This window comes from Mytilus galloprovincialis, chromosome 8 (genome assembly GCF_965363235.1).
Source record: "Mytilus galloprovincialis chromosome 8, xbMytGall1.hap1.1, whole genome shotgun sequence".
Lineage (NCBI taxonomy): Eukaryota > Metazoa > Mollusca > Bivalvia > Mytilida > Mytilidae > Mytilus > Mytilus galloprovincialis.
Window position 1 is genome coordinate 33,351,536 of NC_134845.1, and position 10,741 is coordinate 33,362,276.

The 10,741-nt window shown below is 30.9% G+C and overlaps 1 long non-coding RNA gene across 1 annotated transcript; it reads right to left on the bottom strand.

The window, feature by feature from the left end:
* Positions 1-2,571: 2,571 nt before the first annotated feature.
* LOC143043247 (uncharacterized) lies at positions 2,572-7,567 on the bottom strand. Its single transcript, XR_012968271.1, has 5 exons — positions 7,466-7,567; positions 6,441-6,591; positions 5,448-5,641; positions 3,346-3,392; positions 2,572-2,682 (listed from the first exon to the last, which is right to left on the bottom strand). It is a non-coding gene; the product is annotated as an uncharacterized LOC143043247 (long non-coding RNA).
* Positions 7,568-10,741: the final 3,174 nt, after the last annotated feature.

A 10,741-nucleotide genomic window follows, 5' to 3' on the forward strand; every position in this document is an offset into this window, starting at 1 on the left:
AAAATGACAATAATACATAAATAACAACAGACTACTAGCAGTTAACTGACATGCCAGCTCCAGACTTCAATTAAACTGACTGAAAGATTATGATTTCATCATATGAACATCAGGCACAATCCTTCCCGTTAGGGGTTTAGTATCATACCATCATAACATATATGAGAAGAACATAACCCGTGTCATGACAACAACTGGTTTTTGAATAAATGTGTTTAGTTCCGATGCAAAGACCCTATAAGTGAATCAATATTAACGCCAAAATATGCAATCTTTGATGACCTGACAACAGTATCGTAACTATATCCCTTCTTAATGCATATTTCAACATAAGAATATTATTGTGAAACATGTGAAATGACTTGGAATATGTTAAAATGAATAGATGAAAATTAAATTATAACCCTGGTAATAAGATATCTTCAAGGTCATAGTAGCTTGTAAGACAAAATGTTAATAATACCCTTTCTTAAGGTGGTACCCAACAACTTGACCAAAATTTATTTGGCTCATTTCAGTTTCATAAAACTTTGACGAAATATTCACTTTGACCCTTTCAAAAAACTTGAATCAATCACTTTTTCGAGAAAAAAAAAATTATTGGATATATAGCAGTTTGACACTAAGTTTGATCATTGAAAAGCTTAGATTTACTTAGCAATACAACGTGATTAAAACGTTTAGCTGATCTTTCAGAATTATTTCACTGTAGTGTTAGGTACCACCTTAAATTAAACTGTAGTAGAGTACGGATAGTTCACATTACTGTTTTTCAAATGAGAAAAGATATTCAGAGGTCTACAATCATATATTTTAACATCACGTGATTCAATTTTTGACAGAGCTGTATTTTTATTATTTGAAGATCTTTCTTTCAATAATGTTTCTGATGATGAATCCAAACTATCGCAAATGTAGGAGCTTTTGCTGACATCCTCAATGGACGGATCAAATGTAGCAGAACAGCAAATAAGGTTAGTTTTCTTTACTTTTGTCTCTGCGTGTTGTTGATGAAAAAGTGTTTCTCCATGATTAAGATGGACAGTGGTTTCTCGATTTTGGTGGTCATTTGTATCGTCAACGCTGGCAACAATCACTTTCGGTGTTGTTTCGCAGTCACACACACTGTTTCTGCTGTTGTCAGCAGTGGTTGAGAGAGTATTTGTTCATTCCCGGTTTGAACTGAAGCTACCAATTCTTTCAAACCATTTCTGACCACTGGAATTTGGTTTATTATCAAGAACAACCAAAGGTACCCTATATCATAAGGTAGAATATTTATTATCAAGAACAACCAAAGGTACCCTATACCATAAGGTAGAATATTTATTATCAAGAACAACCAAAGGTAGCCTATACCATAAGGTAGAATATGATAAATAAAAACAATGATTATTTTCACAAAATAGTTAAATAAGGATGATTATCAAAATTTCTTCCAGTGAATCGTATGTATTACTTGTTTCGTTCACATACATAAATTGTGATGTACGCGTAAAAATCATATGATTATTCCGTTTTTTTGCGTTTTTTTTTTTTCTTCAGATAACAATAATTACATTTATGTAAGTATGTGATATAATTTTTTTAAAAGAATAACCGTTTTATTATACCCTGGATCTTATGTGAAACATTTATCATAAGAAATAATACACACGCATACAATCGACGTTTTATTAGTTATTTATTTTTCTTTTTTTATATATCCAAGATATATTAAAAAAAAAAATTAAACATGTTTGTCTAGTTTGACAATAACTTACTTCTGTGCATATTCCGAATGGTTATTCATTTCAAAGTTTTCTGAAAAAAAAAGAAAAATATTTGTTATTTGAAAATTAAAGATAGAACCACATTCCCTCTAAAATCTGAGAAACCCTTACATGCTACCCTACTACATAAATATCTTAAAGATCTAAATTGATGTTAAATATATTTTTGCATTTAGTTTTTACATTCTGTTAATTCTGAAATTATTACGATTAATGCGATTGTGTGATAATCGGAGTACTAAGAACTCTCATTCAGATATCTGAGACATTTATTTGTATGCAGATTTTTTAAATTTTCAATAATAACTCTCGCATTTTTGTTGCTTCAAAAACCCCAATAATGCATACCCGCAATAATTTATGAATTTACACTAACTTAAAATTATACTTATTGCAAAATGTCCATATGTCAATTATAACATTAAAGAACCACCAAAATTGACATGTTAGTAGATAAACGAAATAGAATACATCATCATATTTATTAATCTATTCAATCGATATAATTTTGAATGGATTGGAAAAATACCCTTTTTTTTGCCAAATAATGATTGTATATATAGATAAACTGATAGTTATCAAAAGTACCAGGATTATAATTTAGTACGCCAGACGCGCGTTTCGTCTACATAAGACTCATCAGTGACGCTCATATCAAAATAGTTATAAAGCCAAACAATACAAAATTGAAGAGCATAGAGGATCCAAAATTCCAAAAAGTTGTGCCAAATACGGCTAAATATAAAACCTCCCCTTTTATAAGACAATTCTTATATGAATAATTTATTACAACACTTACTCTCAGACTGCTTCAACTTTTTTTGAAGGAGTAGCAAACATACAATGATTGCCAAAACTACCGCAACAGAGCCAACGGCACCGACCACCCATGTAACCAAATACGAAGGCTCTGAAAGAAATAACAAGAATAAATAAGACGATAAATCGGTGTTTCACAACCAAATTGAATTTGTTTAATGCCATCATTAATTTGAATGTATAAGGTATCTCTGTCATTTTGCGAACAATGAATTAGCTTATAAATGGTCGTTGCATTTGAATTGGCATTGCTGACTCACCATGATGAATTACACCTCCATTTTGGATTTTTCTATATTTCTGATTATTATTGTTTTATATTCTGCAATAACCTGATTGTTTTATTTTTTGTTTTAATCTGGAAACATTTCTCTTAAATAAAATCCATTTCAAGAATACAGAAATGTTCATGAAATCATAATTATTTGATGATAAAATAGCTTCTCACATAATGTGCGATCTACAAAACGCATAAGAACCTTTTGCATTTAATTTAACTTAGAAAAAACTTGAGACAATTATTAACTGACTTTAGTACGCTTAGCATAACAACATATTATTTGTTTCTCGAATACCTTGTACCAAAAAAATAAGATAAAAACAAATGTTATGCCTGACATGTTTTTGACTAAATATTTATAATACATGTACATTTTTAAGATACCAAGGCAGATTTCTTGATCATTAAATATCATTTTATTTCAAACTTTAAGACATATACACAAAAACGTCTATATAAAGATTCAATTTGTACCTGAAGGGATGGATTCTCTTGTGCTGTATGTTACAGGTACTTCCGTTCTGTCAAACATATTTAAAACACATGATTTAAATATTGTTTACAATTTGTAAATTTTTATTTTAATGCTCACATGGTAATATAAGGACAGCTTCCTGCAACAAGAAACTTGATGAACCTTCTGTTTTTCAACGTTTGTAATTCATCGATCTTTCACTGCCGTGTTTTTCTTTGCACCAATATATCTGTATTTTCGGGGATTTTTTTTTACAAATCATGTTCGTTTTTTTCCGTCTGGTAGCTATAACTTAATTTTAATTTAAACTGACTGCAACAATATTTATCCAACAGTCATATTGATATAATATTACTATTTTCTGTAACATTTAAGTCAATAGTACATCTGATTATTTCGTACGGTTATAGGGTTAATTTTCCAATTATTGGAAATATTAGTAGACACAACCATGGCCAGAACCCCTCCCCAAAAATAAGCGAAACAAATCAGGACACACAGGAACACACACATAACTATGTATGAACAAACCAAGACCCTGAAACGAGTTTTTTTCGAAACATCCCCAAAAGCTAAAAACATATTGTAGAGAAAGTTCTTAACTTTGGAGTAACCAATTATCTGCGATGATGAATGACATGATTTCAGAGAAAAACACATTCTTTCAAAAATTGCATTTTACTGTGAAATCTACAACAAGGAAAATGAAATATGACCGTGATAATATATTCTTGCAACCAATCCCATTCTGCTTTGTCACCATTCATAAAAAAAAATGCAAAAAATACTATTCAAAGTTACAAACTTCCTGAAGTATACTACTATTGAAGTGTCAATGACCAGACGAACTTTAACTTCCTAGTGTGGGAGTGTTTACATATCAGTCTTTCACATTCAAGTTTTATCATTAAACAGGGGAAAAATATATCTAATTCAATTCATAAAGGCAACCGAAATATACTGAAATAGTATTGCTTTAATAATCAGGAATTGAAAACAGCGATGTTATTGAAATTGAAATAAAGCCTTAATATTACAGTTTTATGTATTATATCAATCGTATGTCCAGTAACTTTATAATTCCATTGTACTGTTCTTTTTTGTAATCCATTTTAAGCGTTATATTCTGTATTGTATTAAATAATTTCAGTATTTGCAGTATACCTCATAGTAATGTATTTTTTTTATTAATATTTTTTACTTATCTGGAGAGATTTCTCCATTATGCAGTATGCCTTCTGTTCATTTGGAAGTCAAATTACACTTGCCTAGTGTCATTGGATCAATGTGAAATGATATTAATTTTATCATGATGCGTTGCTGTTTTTGTTCCGGCTGTCTATTGTCTAAATTGTTTTTAATATTGTTCTGCAAATGTTTTATATGATATATTTTTGCAAATATTTTATAGGATATTGTATTTGTGTTATATGCCCTCCTGTGACAATTTTGGTAAATGCAAATTTCTTTTTTGTTATATGAACATTGATAAATAAAGGCAACAGTAGTATACCGCTGTTCAAAACTCGTAAATCGATGAAAAAATCGAGTAACAAACTAAAACTGAGGGAAACGCATTAAATATAAGAGGCACAACATTAAAATGTAACACACACAGGAACGACATGAGCATTAGACAAAATCCGATGAGAATAACAAATATAACATCAAAACCAAATACATAAATTTGGGATAGAAAAGTACCGTGACATGTCTTATAGTAATGTGAATTCACACTCAAATATAAGAGAAAACAAACGACACAACAGAAACACAACGTTAAAATGTAACACATACAGAAACGAACTATAATATAACAATGGCCATATTCCTGACGTGGTACAGGATATTCTTTATAAAGAAAAAAAATGGTGGGTTGAACCTGGTTGAACCTGGTTGTGTGGCATGTCAAACCTCCCGCTTTAATAGCAACGTTAAATATAAAATTAAAATGACAACATGACATTATAGGACTAAACTACTGTTGCCAAAATCTGATAATATATCAAAAGTACAAAACTACTGTTCCCAAAATCTGATATTATATCAATAGAACAAAAGTACATGATCATGGTTTACCTAAAATATTTTTTTAACTCACATAATGAAGTCTCCACAAACAGCGTCTCTTCTTTTTGTGCATGACAGTAATTCGTACCGATTCTCTTGTGAGCAGTTCTTGCATGGTTGGCAGTGGAATGCTCTTCGATTGTTGTAGTATCCATTCGAACATGGAACACAAGGTGTACAAGTCAATGCTCCATGATTTTCATCCCATCTGATTTTTTTATTAACCTTTGAAAACAAAAATATTCATGCAAACATGTGAGATTTCAATACAGTAAAGTTATTCATAAATGAGGTAAATATCAGTGCTTCGATAATGTCACGATATAATTATCAATTGACTATTTGGCACAAATAATATAATATAATATATTTGCAAATCATTCTTAGATTAAAACAAAAGTGGTGCTGTATATATTTATTATTAATTTTATTTTTTTCAAATTTTTCAAATTAGTGTATCCTTTTGAAATATAATATCTGTAATTGCAAAGTGTCTCAAGTTATATAATTTTTCTGATTTTTCCCGTTTCAATGCTAACGGCAAATTTCCCGTATGTAACATGAGCCCAGTACGTATTTCATTGTTTTTGGAGTATTTGGAAATAATTCATCTTTGCTAATCTTTCAGTTTACGAACAAGGTTTTTGTGTGAAAAAAATAAAAATGTTACACTATCTCCCGTCCAGTGTCAACATTAATATAATACGATTTGCCTGTATACAGTTCGGGTTCATTCAGTTAAGATTATTTTTTTTATTTCAAAATATATCTTAGGGAAGGAATACTAAGAACATAAGGTATCATACTTTTTTGAAAGACACTAATTTACGGAAAATAAAGTGTACAGCTGAACATACAACAATTATGTGTAGCATTGTGAAACTATTAACAATACCTGTATACAGGTTTCTTCCGTAATCTAATTTTAATCTATTTGATCAGAAATATATAAATGTTAAGTCATAATTACTTCAAAAATAACTATTTACGATAACATACCAACAACCATTATTAAGTGACTTACATTAACTGTATCCTTTTCTGCTCCACGCAGACAACTGTCACATTTCTCGCAAGTCTCTAACTGTCTGTGGTAGTACACATTGTCGTCCGGCAAACACAATTCAGTAATAGATAATCCGAGACAAAGAACTATCACAATAACATGGACTATGCTACAAAACACAAATATGACACTTTACACAATGCCAATGGCTTTTCAAACATAATCCCATTTATCTTGACGGTCCCAATTAGCCGTCCGTCATCCTGGCCTTGTGGTCATAAAATTTTGGAGTACGACTTTTGTAGACAGACTTAGAAATCCATCAATGAAATCTCTTGCTTCAGTGTGTCGAGCACAAATGTTGAACTCTGAGATATACCTTACAGAGCCTTTACCTTTTGTATTTATTATAAATTTGATACGTCCTAAAATGTATGAAATGTAAGTCACTGAACGTTTACCTAGCTTCAATAAAATCATTCCATGTGTAAAACTGCTGATATTTGTACTTCAGTAAAACGAAAAACATGTATATATATTTTAACGCACTGTTATTATTTGATGTGAAATGTAGTCTGCGAATTTTAAATTTGAATATATACAAATATATATTTATTTAAGGTTTAGAAGCATGGAACCAAATATGATATTTCAAAAACTGATGAACACTTATTACAAATGATGTTCACCTCCTCGTACTTTTGTAAAACAAAAACATCCTTGAACATTGCACCGGTTTAGTTGATGAATCTCAAAAGTTTGTGTCTCTTTAGAAACAAAGATAATCATAACAGTAAACACCCTTGAAATATTAGTTTAATATACATATTGTAAACCAGAATAAACATCTAAATGTTCCTATCGATTCAATATCAATTTATGTTCATACTATTGATGTGTAATGTCTGCTTAATCCCTGATAATCTGTCGAACTGTATTTTAAAATTTTGTATATATGTTTTTTTAATTGTGTATTATTATATTTTCATAATTTGAAGTAACTTGTTTTTAGATTAAAATGTTAATCTGTTAAATGTGCTGACCTGAGCATGTTGTCGACTATGTTTGCACCACGACCGTCATCCGAATGGGCTTCAACGCGAATAAGCTTATTTAATAAAATCACAACTTGAAATACTTTTGAATTGAACTTTCCGCTTATTTACGAAATAGGAAGAGATTTAATAAGTACAAGTACATCACGTGACAACATTTTATCTACTTCCTATTAAACTATATACATGTATTGCTGTACAAAGCATTTAAATAGACCAATAAAAGCCGGTGATTATTTTTGATACTTATCGTGATAAAAGTTATACAGGTGCATTGGTATCAATAAAGCCCCTTTTAATGTCAGATGATATCACTGTGTCTAAACCACACCGGCAAAATTTGTTCGGACTCGATGGTATCTAACATCCGGCACAATGACGGAACATTAATAGACAGAAGAAAGCTAAGTTTCTCCTTATTTTCTTATTTTTTTATGATATCGAAGAATATAAATACATATACAACTATTTTCTATTGTGATATGCAATATTTTCTACAACCGTTCTATATTAATGGAGAAATAAGTAAAAATGCACGTCAAAATGACGAATTGAGTGAACCTTGCCTCGAAATTGTTTAATTTCTCGTTAAATTGTTCACATTGTACGGAAAGAAAGGTACGGGAAGATAGATATTGACACGGAGATTGCAAATTTAGTTATTATGAGCATCTCAATAATTGTAACTCTGTGTATGGAACGAAAGAAATGGGTCATGTCAAAATGGAACTGGCCGGTTTCGTCAATGTATACAACCCGGTTTCGTCATAGATTTCAAAATGTATAACCCGGTTTGGTCAAATAAAAAAAATCATAATCACATTACATTATAATTGATTATTTAACTTCAGCGTTCAAAAGGAGTTTTGTGGGTCGTTCGAAAACAAGTTCGTTCACCGGACAGCGGCTTATATTTTATATGAGTCTCAGATTCAAATGAATAATAAGCAAATTCCTACTCTTATAGAACACAAATATTTTAATTTTACTTTGCATTCCGAACTTTTTTAACAGCATATTGAGATTAAAGCTCTCTTAATATGCGTTTTCTATATGAGTTATGGGAAAATATGTTGAACATGTTTAAACTTGAAATTAAAGTTTACGGTCTTAAAAATCGAAACACACAATTAATATGTGATTTTCTCGCTCAAAAGAATGGACACCTTTATAAGTAATCTAATCATTCCATGTATGTAATCTTTTCTACCATCGTTAAAAATAAATCTTCTTAAGGATAAACGTTGATAATAAGACAAACGTATATGCATGCATAATCGACATAGAAAATGATAGTAGGATTACAACTACCATGCATTAAAATAAAATTTATTTATCACTAATTGTAACTATACTGCTATATACAAATTAGTATAATAGTCTCAGGTCATCGAAAAAATTCAATAATAATTATTTTGTTAACATTATTAAAATAAACAGCTGCGCCACGAGCGCATGATACGCCCGACGTCTTGTGTGAAAGTTTTATGCAATAATCATAAATAGTTTCTGAGAAAGTTTTAAGCAATAACCATTTATTGTTTTTGAGACACGGCGGGACATGTGAAACACCCCTACCCTGGTTTTTTTTTACAAAAAACTAAATATCACTAAAATTAAATTTTGAATCAAACCAAAGAGTATACAGATCTTTAGATTAATATAACAAAGAAGTGTGTACAGTTTCAAGCAATAATCATAAATCGTTTTTGAGATACGTAGGGACATGTAAAAAAAAACTCCCCTTTTTTTACAAAATACTCAATAACTCAAAAATAAAATTTTGAGTCATCACCAAAAAGGATACAGATCTTTAGATTAATATAACAAAGAAGTGTGTAAAGTTTTAAGCAATAATCCTAATTCGTTTTTGAGATACGGCACGACATGTAAAAACCCCCTCCCCCTTTTTTACAAAATACTCAATAACTCAAAAATGAAATTTTGAATCATCACCAAAAAGTATACAGATCTTTAGATTGATATAACAAAGAAGTGTGTAAAGTTTTGAGCAATAATCATAAATCGTTTTTGAGATACAGCGCGACATGTAAAAAAACCCTCCCCCTTTTTTACAAAATACTCAATAACTCAAAAATGAAATTTTGAATCATCACCAAAAAGTATACAGATATTAAGATTAATATTACTAAGAAGTGTGTAAAGTGTTAAGCAATAATCAAGAATCGTTTTTGAGTTACGGTGCGACATGTGAAAAAAACACACCACTATTTTAGTTACAAAGTGCCGTAACTCAAAAAGTTTAAATCTTATTTTCACCAAAAAGTATACAGATCATTTGACCATCATAAGAAACAACTATCTTAAGTTTCATGAAATTTAGATAAGTCGTTCTCAAGTTACGGTGCGACATGTTTACGCCGGACAGACAGATGGACAGACGGACGGACAGACAGACAGACAGACGGACGGACGGATACCGGACATTTGTATACCATAATACGTCCCGTCAAAATTTTGACGGGCGTATAAAAACCGAGTCTGTACTGTCGCCATTGTGTTATGATGATCGTACACTGACGTTGGTCAATATATTTTGACAATATATACGGACAGACGGATTCAGTTTATTTCAAAGTGGGCGTATTTCGAACAACTTTTACATACCGCCGAGCGTAGCGAGTCGAACAATATTTTGATTATTTTTTGCTTTACAAAATCGTTAAATACAGGAATCAATATAGTTTTGGCAACCAAAGGTGGGGTCGGGGCGTGCAACCTATACGTATACGTCATCTAGATTCGCCACTTATCTTATAAAGTGTATACCGAATTAAAATATTGTAAGACATGAGAAAACAGGGACACCCGGGAAATCGGATTATGTGAGTTGGATTATGTTTATTATAATAAATGCCGAATATCAAGTTCTTTTTATCGATTTCTATACATTTTTCTCAAATATATATAAAAGTTATATAGGAAAATGATAAGACAGACAAATATACATATAAATCGACTTGGCCGATATCCTAATAAAACTTATTGACCTTTAATTACGATTTTTTTTTCATTTCTTTGCGTTTTTACACGCCCGTCCCAATTTTGACAGGACGTATTATTGTATACACCCGTCTGTCCGTCCGTCCTTCCATCCGTCACTTCCTCCATCTATCAGTCATTCGGTCCGTCCGTCCGTCTGTCTGTCTAGCTATCCGTCTATCTTTCTGTCCAGCGTAAACATGTCGCACCATAACTTGAGAACAGCTTATCTAGTTTTCATGAAACTTAACAAAGTTATTT